At 35.8% G+C, this 16,220-nt stretch overlaps 1 protein-coding gene and 1 long non-coding RNA gene across 2 annotated transcripts in view; one reads left to right on the top strand and one right to left on the bottom strand.

The window, feature by feature from the left end:
• The window catches only part of diaph3 (diaphanous-related formin 3), a 417,231-nt gene that overhangs the window by 200,259 nt on the left and 200,752 nt on the right, over positions 1–16,220 (bottom strand). The gene's annotated exons all lie outside the window — the stretch shown is intronic.
• On the top strand, positions 12,661–14,831 carry LOC137058229 (uncharacterized). The gene is made up of 5 exons (XR_010900630.1): positions 12,661–13,441; positions 13,783–13,885; positions 14,313–14,416; positions 14,539–14,619; positions 14,751–14,831. It is a non-coding gene; the product is annotated as an uncharacterized lncRNA (long non-coding RNA).

Below are 16,220 nucleotides of genomic sequence, written 5' to 3'. Positions count from 1 at the left end.
ATCATGCTACTGACAGAAAATAAGCGGGAAAACACGCACCCAGAAGACGAGGACAGATGCAGCTGCGTTCGGTCTGTTGACCGAATGACTGGTGGGAACGCATCTGCCATGAAAGGCGAGATGGGTCTATGGTCGAATTTAAGTAGGACTCTGAAAGTGTGAAATATCTGTCCACTCTAATCTCTCTCATACTCACACAAAATGAGCAAGGACACCAGTGCGCACGCGCATCAATCAAGAGCTCCGCTGACCTCGGAAAAAGGTTGGGAGTGTAAACAATGACAACGATGTGAGCTCTTAAATTAATGCGCTTGGGGAAAAAAAAGAGCCTCTGACATTTAAAGACAAGCAAATGAAGTTAGTCAAAGGACCCCCTCCGTAATGGCTAGTACACGGCTGGCCTGTGGGTAAGACGTGAGAAATGAGTGCACTTCAAATGGCAAATGTGGAGACGTCAATGAATGACTCATCGGAACAGTGTCGTGTGTTAAAAGAAAGAGCAAAAAACACAGCACCACAACAATGAAAAGAAAGAGCAAGCAAAAAGCAAACTGACCTTTGGCTTCTGTTCAGGCAAGCAGACAGCAGGGCCAGAGAGAGAGAGAGAGAGAGAGAGAGAGAGAGAAAGAGAGAGAGAAAGAGCCAGAGAGAGAGAGAGAGAGAGAGAGAGAGAGAGAGACAGAGAGAGAGAGAGAGAGAGAGAGAGAGAGAGAGAGAGAGAGAGAGAGAGAGAGAAAGAGAGAGAGAAAGAGCCGAGAGAGAGAGAGAGAGAGAGAGAGAGGAGAGAGACGAGAGAGAAGAGAGAGGAGAGGAGAAGGAGAGAGAGAGAGATGAGAGAGAGAGAGAGAGAGAGAGAGAGAGAGAGAGAGAGAGAGAGAGAGAGAGAGAGAGAGAGAGAGAGAGAGAGAGTTAGTTAGAAGCAGGTAGCCATATGGACTGTCATGCTTTATACTGAAATAAAAACTCAGAGCTGGGAGGTAAATGAGTTAGCCAGTTGTGCGTCTGCAGCATATAATCCATTTAAAAGGCTATTAAAAAGCTCAAATTTACCCACATAGACAGTGTGGGGCAGATATATATATAAATGATGCCAATTTGTTTTAACTATAAGGTTATGGAACAGCACAAATAACTTGCTTATGTATTTCTATGCTGCAAGAAATTCTCAGACACAACATGACCCAAGTCAAGTGTTACGGCGGTTTCACACTGCAAGCGCAAGCAGTGCGTGAGCTTCACATCAGTGCAACTACATGGTCACTACATCTGCAAACGCACAAGAGTATTAACACTGGAAGTGTTTGTACAGTCACAGCAACGGCTCCAACACTACATATAATGCTCATTTATATCATACAAGTGAGTATTTCTTTATAAAGACAACTAGCCTATATTTGTTTTTAGAAGTTGGCAATTTACAAACTTTATAGTCTTGACAGTTTGTTAACATGGGGAGGTGTAGGCTATAGCATTCACATGTAAATGGTAAACAACAAACAACCAAGAAAACGGCTCCAATCATGTCGTTTCATTCATTCTTCATGTCAACATTAATATTAAGGGGAAAAATGTTTTAATTGTTTTTAAAATGTTTTAAATGTTTTTAAAATGTTTTAACAATAAATGTTTATTGTTTTAATTTTTTAGAATATCATATTTAGGTTTCATGCAAGAAAGTGAATATGGAATTGACTGAAATATGCAATGACATGAGGTTGAGTAAATGACAGAATTTTAACTCTTAAAGAAAAGCTTTTGCAAATGCATTATTAAAGGTGTTGAAAAGCAGAAAATATTGTGGTAAATATCTTTTTTTTTTTTAAAGGCCTGATCATTATATCAGCATTATATCAGCACTGTATCAGCTTTCGTCCATATGGATGCTCATAAGGAGTGTGCTGCACAGAGCAACCACTGCTTCAGGGAGGTTCAATACTACTGAAGAAGCTTACTGAGTTTGGAAACTTTTGGAGAGTGTTGTCCTTTAGCTGTTTCTGAAAACCCCTCATTTAAACCCTCATTTGCTAATATAGTTCACTTGAGGGAATGAATGAAAATGATTAAGTGAAATCGGGCACATAGCCAACTTAGCCAACTGGCAGCTCCAGTAGAATTGAAATGATTTACCTTGAACTCTGTCATGTAAACTATGTATAAACCAATTCAATAATTAATTAAAAAGAATTTATACCTGTATGATATTATGCTGTACCCACATTGGATTGAATGGATGATTTAGCCAACATCAGACGCAGGAGTTCATACAGTGCATTATGTGTATTCTTTAGCCATTGAGTATCCACACTTTGTGGTTATGTGTGCTCATGTGATTTAGGAGTGTTGTGACTACTAGTCATATTTTTCTTTTGATTATTGTATCACATATTTACACGTTAGCCCCTCTCTCAATCCTAGACTTAGGAGGATTGTAACACTAATCGATGTAAAGCAATCTCATCTGGCATCTTCAGTTTAGCCTCTCAAACAACCACACTTCACCTCTGTACCTGTACTAAAAACATTTTGGAAAACTGTGCTGAGAAAATCACAATTAGATTTCAGCATCTCTGGGGATGGTATTAAAAAAAAGCTGAGATCAGGAACTCACCAGCACTGCATCATTAGCCTTTCTTTAATTCACGATTAAAGTGATAACCTGCAGGCCAAGCCTGGCTGATTAACTTGTGCCAACCTGCACTTACTCAAACTGCCACCTGGGAGCCCAAGCAATCAGAAGCAAGACAAGAGTAAGAGTCTTCTGCTTACCACAATATTTTCTGCTTTTCAACACCTTTAATAATGCATTTGCAAAAGCTTTTCATTAAGAGTAAAAATTATGTAATTTACTCAACCTCATGTCATTGCATATTTCAGTCAATTCCATATTCACTTTCTTGCATGAAACAAAATATGATATTCTAAATTAAAATTAAAATTAAAATTAAAATTAAAATAATAATAATCTTTTTTTCCCCCTTAATATTAATGTTGATTGGGATTATTATTGATCATTGAATGGATAAAAACACCCATTGTCATTTTTAGCCTGTTTTCGCACAGCCAGGTGAATAAGCATAGAAAGCATAGAAAAGTTATAGTGCCCTTATCCAGAAAAATGTACAATATTTGAGGTATAGAGAACATTTACAACAATATCCTCTACATCTTGAATATTTTGTAATTTACAGCATTGAAATACTGAGCCTCTATTTCTAATTTACCTGCAAAATCTGACCAGTGCTGTTAGATGATTAAACTTAAAATTTAAAATGAAAATGTAATTAATTTTTTTTTTTTTTGCAAAGATAAAGTAGCTACAAAATGTCTGCAGTTACATATTAACAAGGTCATAGTCAGGTATGTTTAATAAAAACAAGAGTAACAAAACAATTTAGCTTATATTGTTGTGTTACTTTTGACCCACCTGTGTGTTACTTTCGTCCCAACTGATAGCGTCAAAAGTAACAATCTGCATCTTATGTTCAAAGTGAAATTATACTGTAGTCGTTCTGCATTTGTACAAAATACCACCTGCTATTAATAGACCACAGTTGTGAGTTATTGACCAGATAAAAAATATTTATCTCTGTCTAAAACATTTTCTTTTAAAATTAAGTTTTTCTGAAAAATTGTACTTTCGCCCCTGCTCTCACCTATTATAAACTAAAACTATTAAAAATAGTTTTGTTAGTTAAAGGGATAGTTCACTTTGAAATTAAATTTTGATATGGTTTAGCTTACCTCATGGGCATCCGAGATGTAGGAGTATTTGTTTCCCCAGTAGTTTCAATTTTGATCATTTTAGGTCAAACCGTTCTTGTCTGTGCCTCACATAATGCGAGTCTATGGTCACCACCTCAAAGAGCATACACGGAGAAGTCCAAATTAAACAATCCCCCATCGTAAGTACACACTGATGGCCTAAGACACAAAACGAGCGGTTTGTGTGAGAAAACGATCATTATTTATATCGGTTTCGCCTATTGTAAACCGCAGGAAACACGCACGCGCACCCTCGGGTCAGTCGGACGTAGTGGTGTACAGGCATTATGTGAGGCACAGACAAGAACGGTTTGAGCTAAAATGATCAAAATTGAAACTATTGGGGAAACAAATACTCCTACTACGGACAATCTCGAATGCCCATGAGGTAAGCTAAAACATATCAAAATTTAATTTCAAAGTGAACTATCCCTTTAAAATAAAGCCAAAATAAAATATAAATTAGATAAGTACTGCTATAAAAAAAAAAACTTGGCAAAAGCACATAAAATTACTACATTTAAAATGAAACAAAATAAACAAAGAGCGCAAATTAAAAATATATAAACAAATACTATAATAATATAACGCTAAAATTACACCCGAGTGGTGCTGCCTGTGCAAAACCTGCTGCCTAGTGTGCGCTTGTGCAGTTTTCAATTGACTACTTCAAAAGAGCACATCCTTAATATATTCTGGTCCTTGGATATTGCTTGAGTACCTCCTTAAATATTTTTTTTTTCCCCGCCAGGTGAAATATGTCTAGTTTAGAAAATTAACTGTACAATTCTCCAGAATAATCCAAGCGATCTGAAGTATCATCATGTCTGTACTGGACATGAATACATAAGGGTTTTGTTCAAATCTATAACCTAAAGTATGAGTAATAGTAACAAGTGCTTCTTGTCTTCACACTTTTCTATTCTGTGTTCTTTTCTATATTATACATTCAGCTAACTTAAAAGAGGCAGAAGGTGTCTTCGAGCCTGAAGAATGAACTTGGCAGGTATACAAATAATGATGAACATTTCAGAGACTGAATTCTTTGTGCAGTGTCTATATGATGAATGACCTTCGCAGATCCCCGGAGGAGTGCTTTACATTTTTGGAGGGTGGAAGAATTTTCATGTCTGCCTGTGTATCTCTCCCCAGTGAAATTAACAGTGGTGCACAGAAGGCCATCTCTCCCACATATCAGCCTGCTATGAAGACAAAAACTCCCCCTGCAACCAAAATAAAACCCATATTTTCCACCCTAAATGAATGTGGTGAATAAAAGTCCCACATAAAGCGAAGAAGCAGAGCCAAAAACGCCCGAAAAAAACAAGACCCCCAAAAAAATCGAATGTATGTCTATTTAATGTTTTTATCTGATCAAAGGCCATTTAACATTGCAGTCTCATTGTCCCACAGTGAATATATCACAGCAGACAGCATTGAGGATCTTCATCAGCAAAAGACACATTAGGGAACAGACAATGAGACCAGTACTTTGGAGAAAAAAGCCACAATGAGTATTATCCCAAACCTGTACAGGGCTCAACACTGTGAGAATTTCACTCGCATTTGCGAATAAAAACAGTTGTGTGTGAACTGCAAAATGTATTTAGGAACACAAGTGCAAATAAAATGTCTTAAATATCTTAAATGGTATAACGAACGCCTTCACACATACTCTGCATGTACTCAGAGTGTATGCATTATGTAATAAAAAGCAGCACTGGCTCCTTGTGCTTTCACACCTGATGCATTTGCAGAGCGCATCTAATCTGTGGCTGTATACCAAACAGCATTTTTAGGTTTTAAATCCAAAAGTTTTTTTCAGCAGTATGATTTTCTTGGTTCGCAGTACAGTTTATACAATCCATCATACAATCTGTCAAACAATGTATTCAATGAATTACTTCCATATAGATTTATACATTCATACTTAATCGGATCACTACCCTCCTCCAAATACATTTTTTAGACATAATCATACTCAGTATTCCTCAATCAATTCATTATAAACAATATATTATGATTAGGGATGTCACAAGTATCGGTACTTCGTTACAAAGTCTGTACTGAATTTGTTTTTGTTTTTAAATTTGACGATACCAACATTTCTGTAGTACCAGTAGTACCGACTCCCGAGTTTATTCGGTACCTGCAACTGCGTTCAGTGGCTTCCATGTTTATCCAAGCGCAGGGCTCCAGACTGTAGCCGGATATATACTAGTGTCTATGAATATTAAAATGCAAACCACTATTTCAATATTACTACTGCATGTTCTGCGTCCCTGTGTGAATGGCAGGTCCAGATACGCGGTTTCATTTGCAGCACGCACGCACACACACACCCACCAGCACACATAGATATATGCCCGCCTGCCCACACACACTTGACACTGGCTGTCTTTTTAGGCCTTGCCGTGTCACTTTATGATGAGGATATAAACTCATAAACGGTCATTTCATGAGAATTTCCTGTTTCATTTGAGAAGACATGATATTTGTCCTATCACTTAAAGCTCTTTACAGCAAGCCGTCAAAATAAAAGTTCAGTTTAACTTAAAGAAAATGACAGAAATATATAAGGCTTCTGCTGTATAGTAGATATAGCTACATCTCTATTTAATAATAATACATCTCTACTAATAATAATTTTGCCTAGCTTATTTTTCACTTGATCTTTTTTATAAGCAACGTTTACTTTTAAACAGCATGTAGCCTTTAAACGCCCATGTATAATTTACTTATAATGATTATCATCATAAATAATAAACTCATTGAATTAAATTATTCTTTTTTTAAAATAGTTAAATATAAAAAAACATTTAGCTGTGGTACCGAAATTGGTACCAAGATCTGTAACATTTTTATGGCATTGGTACAGACTACTGGAACTTTGATACCATGACATCCCTAATCAAGATTATAAAACAGAATGTCTGTTATAGTTACAGGGTCGCTAACAACACCAAATATTGATTTTTGAAGATGTTGAAAATCTTCAGTTTTGAGTATCATTTTGCTTCTATACATCCCCTTGTATCTTACTGTTAAGGTATAACACGTCATTTGATATTGGAATTTTTTTTTTCCTCCTAAATGTTTCATTTGACGAGAACATGTTCCTTGGGAAAAAAGTAAGTGTCAAGCCATGCTGTGGGTTTTTCTGGATAACACATTAAGAAGTTTTACCTCTCTGAAGAGAGATGTTTTCCTCTTTTGCTTGAAATTGATTGTTTCCAACTCTCAATTCACAGAAACAAAACTGCCTTCATCAATTATTGAGTTCAGAGCAGAGGAAATAGTCCTCATTTAAGCCAGGTCAGGGTCTATCAGCTAAATAAATGTAATACTATGAAGAAAAACCTCCTAAATGAGCATAAAGAGAGATTAACATGCTCTTCAGGAACACAAACGGCTTTACTCGAAATCCAAGCGAACAACCTTGAAGGTGGGAAATGTTTAAAATTTAGATCACTTCCAAAAAGGCTCCACATCTGATTCCCAAGACAACATGAGCTGTGTTCATAATATCAGTGGTTTCATTTTCTACGTTTATCAGATATTCGGTGCATATGAGTGTGCGTCACTGTCTTTGTGCGTGTGTGTTTAGGGACCCGACTAGCGCCCTTGTCAAGGTGATGTACTGCTTTGATTGGATCACAAACACCCCTCTCTATTCATACCAATGCATTCGGCACCTCTGAACCGTTATGAGCTATGGGACATGAGTTTAATTCTACTCCTCTGAGAGAAGGCCAAGCGGTGACAACGCATCCATAATACCCAGACCATCCTCTCTGCTGGAGACTTTCCTGGTCATGTATTATCTGTGTTTCATGGGAAAATTGCTTTATGAGAGATAGGAGATTTAATCGAAGGCAAAAAATAAGCTAATGTAGCTTTTGTGTTATATGTTGCAGCCAGCGATAATGTCACAGGACTGCAGAATGGAGAAATAGAAAGCGTGTGCAGGGTTTCAATAAGAAACATGCTAAGACGAGAATAACACACTCATTTCTCTCTCATTCTTTTTTTTATCCTTACATGCTCAGAAAGTAATGTTTCTGATAATTAGGTGGCTGATGGGATAGACCAGACCACAGGCTTGGAGCAGCTGCTACCCTAAGTATCTAAAATCAACTTGAAACAACGCTTCCAAGTCATTTTAAGTAGCATACTTTAATTGGATGGATTCACGAGAAACTAAATATAAGGAAGAAAAAACGTAGGCTATCCAGTGGGAATTTATCAAAATGCAAAGTTAGTAATACCTAGATGATATTAATTTGAACCTCTACATTTAAAGGCTGAAAGTCAAGTTCAAGGACAGTCTCCACTTTTTTAAAAAAAAATTGGCTCATTTTCCTAGTCCCTTAACCCTTTAGGCGCCAGAGGTTTTTTCCTAAAACATTCAATTTTGACATCTTAATTTAAAAAGGCTATATCTTAAAAGTGATAAAAGATAGAAACTTTCTGTGAATTAGAGAAATATTAAGGATGACCCTAAGTTTATGTAGGGATTACATTTTCCCATCTAATTGGCATATGATGTCAAAGTGGTGGCAATCTTGGATTATAGAATTTTCATGATAATTTCATGTTTAAATAATAAAATACAGCACTTATTTCCTCCCAAAATGTCCCTCGCTATATTGCAAAATACTGAATGTTCAGGTAAATAGTAAACAAACTGTGTAAATCATTACTAATAAATGGTAGAAACAAACCGAATGCAAACCTTTTGCTGTAGAGATTTTGCCATTTACTACATACAGTAGGCACTCTTATTCCATATATGGGGCACATATATATTATATATTACATATTATGCATAATAGCCCCTGCCCCATATCACACCGCGCCTGCTTGTGTCCAGATCTGCCTCACGCACAGCCAGGTGTGCACAGCCACGACCACTGTTATTGTCATTTTGACTCCTCCACGTTGCCCCCAAACTGCCCTATGAATACTTCGACCTCGTCTAACATACCCAGTGGCATTAAATAAAGTCTCCACCACAATACTGTCGCCGCAATCACGGAGAGGAGCTATTGATATCTATTACTACGCAGGAATTAGAAAATAGTTCCTATCTATATCAGTATAAAAATCTAAATTTTTAATTTTCCGTTGGTCTTAGTACACAATGTAACTACAAAATAGTCAAGTTTTAAATAGGACAAAAAAATATAAAGTCTTTGGTCATTTTTGAGAGTAATGCTAATGGACTAATATGAATAGCTAAGCTATGCTAAAAATGCTACTGCCAGATAAAGAGATCGGCTGAATGGATTCAAAAACAGTAAACCTCAACAAGGTAATGCTTCAATATTCTGTTTATGTGGCCTAGGTGAGTTTTACAGTTATATCCTGAAATTAAAAACTTAGCGAGGAAGATGAACGACAGGCGGAAAGGAAATCAAATCTCAAGATGCATTTCTGAGAGCCACTCAAAAAGATAAATAAGATTCTGTAAGTGTAAGCAGTACTTCTGTTTTGTTCTTTGGTAGATTTGGGAGAGACGAGCTACCGCAAATCTTTTATATTCTGATTTCTTCCAAGCACATGAGCTGAGCCTCCAGCCAAGAACGATTGCTAGACCAGAATGTACACACACACACAGAAAGAGAGAGAGAGAGAGAGAGAGAGAGAGAGAGAGAGAGAGAGAGAGAGAGAAAGAGAGAGAGAGAGAGAGAGAGAGAGAGAGAGAGAGAGAGAGAGAGAGAATTGAAAGAAAGAAAGAAAGAAAGAAAGAAAGAAAGAAAGAAAGAAAGAAAGAAAGAAAGAAAGAAAGAAAGAAAGAAAGAAAGAAAGAAAGAAAGAAAGAAAGAAAGAAAGAAAGAAAGAAAGAAAGAAATGCACATTTGGAGACTGATGTGCATTCAGCTATGTGAATTTGGAGCTCAGAATCTCTTCTCTAAACTGCATCATAGGATGCCCAAAAAAGACTTTTAGATTACACACAGATATTAAAAAGGCTTAAAATTAGTTTTCAAAGCGTTTTCATCCAGTTAAATATGAAAATAGTGCTTTCTACTCGCTTTGAATGTACAGCTCTCCCATGTCTATCGGAAGAAACGAGCATGAAATTACAGCAAATGAAAGATAGAAAAATTACCTAAAAAGAGAAAAGACAAGCAGAAATTATATATTCAAATTTTCCTTTTATATACATGACGACACATGCTGAGGCGAATTCTTATGTTATCTGAGGTCTAGATGAGTGTGCATAAGTGTGTGTATGGGTTTGCAACAGTAACTTGGCAGAGCGTCATAATTAACAGAGTGGAAAGGGCGCATTTCATTTTAATGAGCATGGAAATTGGAAATCAACAGCCTTTCCTGAGGCTACATACAGTCCTGGGTGTGAGGAGCTGTATTGATTTACTGTACAGGCTACAATTATCCCTCCCATTTATTAGTCTGTGCCCTCTGTCACTCCCATCTCCTGCAGTCACTGCATCTTACAAGGCTAACATCTTATGATACTAGATCTATACACACCGTTTGATAAAATCATCTTCTCAGAGAAGTTGCGTCTTTGAATGCATTCTGATAAAAGCCCAACAACAGCCACCTAAGGCATTGTTTTTATGCATGCCATGTCAAGTTAACAAAAAATAAAAAATAAAAATGCATCTCAAGACCCCTGCATGCTGTTTCTTTCCACTGTGCTGAGTTCTTTTTAAATGCTAGAAAACATTGTCTGCCACCACCCACAACACACATGATGGTGAGTTTTGCATGTGTAAGCACCACTCAAATTTTTTTCAGAAATGTAAAAATCTTGTTCATTATTATAACTTTATGACTACCATCTCATTCGCTTTTTGTTTTGGCAGTAGAAATTTACAATTTCTCATTCCAACAGTGCGTTAATTAAATCACAGAGACAGAGCATTAGAAACTGAGACAAAAGCATGTGGGATGAACAAATTGATCCATTGTGGCCAAAAAATTAAATAATAAATGGATACAAGTAAGAGCACTCTTAAAGATCCTGCTAAAAAAAATGTGCCTATCCATACATTTATTCAATAAGAACTAAAAGTTTCTTAAAGATAATGCTGTAAACTTCTCTTAGCCTTTACTTGCACATTGCTATAATATTAAAGGTTAAAAACAGAGCCCAAACTATCAGCCTAAATTCAGTTGCTATTTATTTTTAGATATAATAAATCAACACTGAAAAAGCATATTATGTGCAAACATGTAAACTTTAATAAGGCAGCTTTTGCATTAACTTTAAAATCTAACTATAAAAGTATGTTTTATTCTCCATTTCATTATTGAAATATAATCATATATACACAGTGTCTGTTATTTTCATGACAGATTTATTTAAACATACATTAAATAAGCAAGACATCACTAACAGGTTAAGAAGGATATAATTAAGATTAGTTAGGCTATTAGTTTATATTTAGAGTTCATATAGTGAACTAACAAGCTGTGGGCACTGAATGACTGCCTGAGGTAAATGTTAAGTGGCATTGTTTACAACCTATTTTATTGACATCTTTCCACAGATGAACACTGACTGAATAATTATACGACATGATACATCTTGGTTAGTTGTAATGTATCCTCAACAAACCTTAAGATATTCATTCATGTTTATTCTTTAGGAAGATATGATCGCCGATACAGAGATCAGTCACATCACATTAAAGAGCTTTTAAAATGGCATGTATCCTTTGAATTTCATGATAAAATGAACTGAATACTTGATTTGTTTGTGTGGGAACTTGGATTGCAGTAAGTTCCGCACTTAAAACAAGCTTACTGTTAACTGTTAAAGAGTGCATTCGGAACCGCTCCGTACACACGTGCACTGTACCGAAAGCCCTGTACCGTTCCACCCCTATGCTAAATTAAAGTGATAGAAAAAGAGAGCTTGTATGTCTACAGTTTGTTTATTCATATTCTTGAAAAATGCATGCCATGTACTTAGCCTGGTCTTTGGAAAGATAGAAGATTGTATTGACAAAAACAAAATGATAGAGACAAATAAAGCGAGGTTAAAGATGTGGAGAGATCTCCCCTATTCCTCCTCCACAGAGAACTATGAAATATTAAAGCTGCAGCATTTGGATAGCAGCAGCGTCATGACCCAAGATTAACTTTTAAATAATGTTTTAACATGTTTAATATTTCATCAACTCAGCTATTAAGAGAACAGCTCTTTCAAAGTTCCCAAAAATAAGATTATGAACTGATTTTCCTTTTTTTATCATTAACTGGAAACTGCAAATCTGACGCATACTTCAACACTATGCGAGTGTTGTAAGAGAAAACAAAAGTTGTAAGTTAACACAAATATATATATATAAATGTTTACTTTGAGATTCACTTGTTTTTATTATTATTATTAATCTGCAGTTTTCCATCTCATCATTAGTCATTTTGCTGTCAGGAAACAATAGTATTCTGGTTATGCATGAATATGGAACCTAATGTGCTCAAATCAGCTGTCTTACAAAAATATTTTCTACTGAGAAAGATTATTTTAAACTGAGGAAGACATTTTCTAAACTTCTAAAAGTCCCAATGTGTGTCCATAGTACATCAATATCTCCTATTCCATGGCAGGAAACACAGAATGGTTTAATGATCAGTAAACAGACATCAGTACATCAGTACTCGCCCTCATGTCGTTTCAAACCTGTAGGATTTTTGTTCAACTTCCAAACACTAATGAAGATATATTTTATGAAACCTGAGGGATTTCTGTCCCTCCATTTAAAGTAAATTCCTCTAAAAACATAAAAGATCCCAAAATAAATGTGTAAAGGCATCGTAAAAATCAATCGAGTGGTCTATAAGAATTGTAAATCACATTTATTTTTAGTAGTATGATTATTCAAAGCATTTGAGATGGTTTATTCTTATATGTACACAGCAAAATCTCCAGTGTCAAAATCTTGGTGTTAAGGACTCTTAGAGTAAAGAGTTAATTTTCTGGTGTTGAATTAACACTGCTAGTGTAAACCGCACTCTCTGGCTGGTGAACATATTCAGAGTTAAATATCAATAACACTGACAGAGAGTATAGTCACATCCGGGACATTTCGGCAGCGGAACAAGCTCGAACTTTTTCTCACAGACGCCATTTTCTTTGCCTCGCGATGCGTAACATCAAGGAGGGGAAACGCTGATATTGCGTGTTTCATCCTATGGTTCCATCTCATTTACGTATCCATTTTATAGCATTATATTGTTTTATAACTAGTTATGTGCTGTGCACGGTTAAACAGCTCTCATAGAGGCATTTTCGTTGACGTGATTCGGACGGAGCAGACCAGGCGGGTGCTTTTTCACAGGGAAACGCCGTAAGTAAGTGTTTTAGCTCATTTACAATATGTATTTTATAAAATGTTTATTTAACGCGATATTTATATGCTCTGCACGCTTAAACGAAACAACCTTTCTCACATGCGGCATTTTCTTTGACTCGTGAGTGGTGACATGGAACTGACGACGAGGAGGCGGGTCCACGCCGCTTGCACGTTATAAGGGAAACGACGAAAGTAAGTGTTTAGCCTAATTTGCAACGTGTTTTTTTAATGACGTCGTTTAACGATATCTAACGCTTTTAAAACGCGCCTAAACCTTTCTTACAGACTAGGCTTGTGACGCAGTTGAGACACGGGGTGTGCTTTTAACAGAGAAAACACCTAAAGTAAGTGTTCTACACATATAATAATCTGTATAATTGCTGTATAATTATGTATTTATGTCTTGAAAAAATCACTGGCCTCACTGGTGAAGCAGCATCAAACGGGGGTTTCTAACATGCTTTCTCTTCCCCGTTATAGTTCATTCACCGAACTGTAATCTTATTGCACTACTTAATCTTTGTGTATGATTTTTATTGGGTAGAATTCCAGATTCAAAGACTCATATTACTAACAAAGAAACTATTTTTTTTGCAAAATCAAGTGACAAAGTTTTAGGCAGGATTGTTTTATGAACTTCTAAAAATGTTGACCTAATTTGCTTTTGACCTGTCTCTGTCTTAAGAAGCATCATGTTCATCAGCTGCATCAACATTGATGTTTGACCACCCCCCTGGACTGAAACCAAGGCTGACAGATGACCATGCTTTCTGTTCTGCAGCAAAAAGGTATGTTTAAGGTATAGAAAACTGTAGTGCTTTTCTTGGCAGATTATTGGTAAATATCTTTAAGCACAGATATTGATCAATAATATTTATTTACAATAAAGGACAACTAAGGCAAAAAGTGCATGCATCCCTCCATGGATGCTGGATCTTATACACTAGAGATCAACAGTGTGAGAAAGAAAAAGATCAATGTCAATGTCTATGGTGATGCACTTTTATGATGATAGATGCACTTTTATAATGATAGATGCACTTTTATAATGATAGATGCACTTTTATGATGATAGATGCACTTTTATGATGGATAGATGCACTTTTATAATGGATAGATGCACTAGAGTCTGTGTTTAAAACTAATGAAACGTGTATACTTTAAGACTGTTTAAAGTATTTCTTCATCCTCAAACTATATTTTGCTCGTTGCCAGCACACCTACCATATGACTGAAAAACCGAAGAACAACTCCACAAACTGCAGACCAATACCCTTGAAAGTGTCACTATTATTGGAGGACCAATACTTTTAGAATGGGTAAGTCATTCTTTCAGACTAAATATTTATGCAAAATGTAGGCTAATTATCACTAACTTTTGGTTAACGTTTGGATATGCCTTCATGTTTAAATGTATTGTTTTTGTTGTTTGTGTTTTTAGGAGAATTTCTATGATGAAGCAAGTAAAGGGTACCTGGCTTGGTGTTTGAAGGCTGTACAGACTAGAACCTGTCTGGAGATGGTAAGATTTAACATATAACATGAGAGAATCATGGCCACAAACATCACATTTGTTGGTATTTGGCTAATAGAATTGAGTCAAACTAATTGTTTTCATGATTTGACAGGTATATATTTTCTGTTTGATTTTAGACTCAACAGATTGGGAAATCACCTGCCCCCAACATCACAAAGTCAGGAAGAAGGACACAAAAATCATTCCAGCAGATGACTAGTAAGTGAGATTTCTTAAGGGTTAGTTCACCCAAAAATGAAAATTCTGTCATCATTTACTCACCCTTATGTCGTTGGACACCCGTCAGAATCTTCAGACACAGATGAAGATATTAGTGTTGAAATCCGATGGCTCAAAAAGGCCTTCATTGACACCTATATCATTTCCTCTCTGAAGACCCATAAAGGCACTAAAGATGTCTTTACAGAGCCCATCTCACTACAGTGGCTCTACAATAATTTTCTGAGGTGACGAGAATAGTTTTTGTGCGTAAAAAAAACTAAATAACGGCATGGCAGATTTCAAAACACCGCTTCATTAAGCCTCGGCGCATTTTGAATCATAGACAGTCCATGCAACTACCACTTTCAAGCCACAGAAATATATAAAGGTACATCATTAAAGTACTCCATGCAACTCCAGTGGTTTAACATACATTTTCATTAAACTATGCAAATGCCGTGTTTGCAAAAAAAAAAAAATTATATATATATATATATATATATATATATATATATATATATATATATATATATATATATATATATATATATATATATATATATATATATATATATATATATATATATATTATAAATGCAGTTGAGATTTTTTGAGCAAATAAAGCACTTGTTTCATAAAAATGAGGTTAAACCCATGGAGTCACATAGATCACTTATGATTTCCTTTGTACCTTTCTAGGTTTGGAAGTGGAGGCTGAATAGGCTGTAAATGAAAGGACAGAAATTTCTTAGATATTATTAAAAATATGGAAAAAAAGATGAAAAAAAGTCTTACGGGTTAAGAACAACATGAGGGTGAGTAATTTAATAACAGAAGTAACATGGATGAAGTAAGCCTTTAATGTAATTGGAAATCAGTCAATTCTAACCAAAATAGTTTATTGGTTGAGTCACCAAAGTCCAAGATGATTGAACTTTTTGCACCATAAACTTACTGTATTTATAAAATACAACTAGTATTATTTGTAATTGGTCTGGTATTGTGTTGTTTAGGGAACCAGGATTCCAGAGAGTTGGATCTACACAGCTTTTCCTGTTCTGCATATGAAACCACAACTGAACTGCACCGTTAGCAACTGGACACAACTGATCCACAGATATCCTGCGACTGTTTTTTCATCTGCTGAATGTTGTGTTGACTCAAGTACTGCTGTTCTGTTGCAAAGTTGAAGGTACTGAACCAACTTCACTGACACAGGACATGTATTCACTGACATGCAGGACTTGAAGTATTACACACTTATAAGCAGCTTTAATAGCTTATGAAAGAAATGCATATATTATGCCTTCATCATTTATTTTAAAAGTTAACCTTCTGTGATGTAAATGGACTTGCTCGTAAATAAAGAACTAGTTTAAAACAAC

The sequence above is a fragment of the Pseudorasbora parva genome, chromosome 22 (assembly GCF_024679245.1).
Source record: "Pseudorasbora parva isolate DD20220531a chromosome 22, ASM2467924v1, whole genome shotgun sequence".
Taxonomy (NCBI): Eukaryota; Metazoa; Chordata; class Actinopteri; order Cypriniformes; family Gobionidae; genus Pseudorasbora; species Pseudorasbora parva.
Note: the sequence above shows the minus strand (reverse complement) of the source record. Positions and strands in the feature narration are given on the sequence as shown.